A 2,697-nucleotide genomic window follows, 5' to 3' on the forward strand; every position below is an offset into this window, starting at 1 on the left:
GTTTGATCCTAATATATTAGATGCTTTAACATTAAATGTTAAAACTCATGGTTATAATTATACTCCTGGAACAGAAGTAATATGTATCTGTTATCGTATTTATTATAAACCATTATTTACACTAAATCCTATGTGTAAAAAAATAGATAAAAAATTAAATGAAACTATTCTAATAGAAACTAATTTTAATAGATCTAACATTACAACTCGTAGATCTATAAAATGGGAAGAAATAGAATTTCCAGAAAACTGGATAATTGAACAAGCTGTTCCTAGAAATCCTATAATAAATAGAGATTTAGAACAAGTCATACAAACTAATGAAGGATCTGTTCAAATACAGTTTAATAATGAACAAAGAAGATTATTACCCTCTTCTGTTTATGCTAGATTAAGATCTAGTCATTCATTTATTTCTCCTCTAGATTATATGATCAATATACCACAAAATTCTAGAGCTTCTACTTCTCAAGTTAGAGAAGAATTAGAATCTACTAATACAGTAGATGATTTAATTATAAATCAAAATAATATAGTTCATAAAGGTAACTTTCAAAAAGTTAGAGAAACTGATACAGTTTCAGAAATGAATTTTAGTATTTAATGGATAATAAACCTAAAATTGATTTTACTAAAGGATCTTCTGCTAGGGCAAAGATCAATGCAGAATTTTATTTACCCAAATGGGAATCTTTCAGAGATTGGTACTTTAAAAGTTTTTCTGAAGAAGAGTTTGAATACATTGTTTCAACATTTTATAAATATTGTGAAAACCAGAATAAATTGATACATTTTGTTCCTTGGTTTTTTAAAACATTTATTATAGATTATATTTCTATTCTTGAAAGAAATTATAAACTTGCTTCAGGACAGATTCAAAAATCTGTTTATCCTCCTCAACAATCTTTTATTATAGAAAAGAATAATAAAATTTTAAATTTTTCTGCTTTTTCAAAATTATTTGAGAATGATATGTTACAAATTACTGTTAAACATATTAATCAGATAATAGAAAAACAGAATTATACAAATTTATATCTCACGATTATAGGAGAAGAAATAAATTCTCTTAAAGATCGCATTGATAAAATTATTTTAGCTATTAATAAAATTAAACCTGATGTTCATATAGAAGAACCAGAAAATAATATTGTTTCTGTTGCTACCTCATCCATTCAATCCCCTCCTGATATTAAGGATTTTAAATTTAAATCTTCTGTTTCTGATATAGAAAAATTATTAGAAGAAAAATTTAGAAATCTTAATTTAAATACTCTTAATGAAGAGTTTGAAGAATTAGATAAGATTAATAATCATTCTGATAATGAAATTAATAAAATCAAATGGGCTGATAGACCTACTACATCCAAATATTATTATAATAAACCTACTCCCATGGATGTTCTCATTGAAGAAAATGAATATATTTATTCTAATAGTTATAATGAGAAAAACATTTATGAATGGAATATTGATGGTTATAGTGATAGGCAAATTTATAATACTGCTCACAGAATGCTAATGTATAGTACTGTGTGTAAATCATCAGGTAATACTGATAAGAATATTGCTAAAATGATAACAGCAGGATTTACTGGCCAACTTAAAGGTTGGTGGGATAATTATTTACATTATTCTCAAAAAGATGAAATCTTTAATTCCATAGAAATGGAAAATAATATTCAATCAGAAAATGTAGTGTATACATTAATACTAACTATGATTGAACATTTTACAGGAAAATTCACTGATAATAGTGAACAAATTAGAACTTTATTAAGTAATCTAAAATGTAAAACACTTACTGATTTTAGATGGTATAAAGATACTTTCTTATCTCGTATTTATGAGATTCCAGACTGTAATAATAGTCTTTGGAAAGCTAAATTCATAGATGGCTTACCTTTCTTATTTGCTGAAAGGGTTAGAAAAGTATTAAGAAAAGATGATATAAATATCTCTTATGACAGTTATACTTATGGTAATTTAATTAACACTTGTATTCAAGAGGGTTTAGCTCTCTGTAATGAATTAAAATTAAATAATCAAATTAAAAGACAGAATTTACTTGAGAAAAAACAATTAGGTAAATTTTGTGATCAATTTGGTATGGACTTACCTAATAAAGGTAAGAAGAAAATTAAAGATAAGGATGATAAGATTTATAAGAAAAGACATTTGTCTGAAAGACAAAAAGAAAGAAAAAAGAAACGAAAAGAAATTCGTGAAGCAGCTAAAGCTGATAGGAAAAAAGATAAATACAAAAACAAATTAATAATTTGTAGAAAATGTAAAAAGCCAGGACATTATGCTAATCAATGTTGGGCTAAAAACAAAATTAATAATTTAGATATAGATGATAATCTAAAAGAAACATTATTTAAAATAATAATGGATTCAAATAATAATTCTAATAGTGAAACTGAGAATTCTTCAGAATCCTATAATTCAGAAGAAATTCTGGATAATGAATCAGATATTTCTGATTTAGAAGAATGCAATAATTGTATACAAGGAAAATCTTGTATAAATCCTATAGAGGATAATAATAATAAAAATGATGAGTTTTATAAACTTATGTCTCAATTTCAAGATTTAAATATTAATGTTTTAACTAACAATAATATTTTAGAATTTCTTAAAATGATTAAGGACCCAATATTAAAATCTACAATTATTGATCAAATGGAAAATACT

Source organism: Primulina eburnea, chromosome 1 (genome assembly GCF_022965805.1).
Source record: "Primulina eburnea isolate SZY01 chromosome 1, ASM2296580v1, whole genome shotgun sequence".
In the NCBI taxonomy this organism is placed as follows: domain Eukaryota; kingdom Viridiplantae; phylum Streptophyta; class Magnoliopsida; order Lamiales; family Gesneriaceae; genus Primulina; species Primulina eburnea.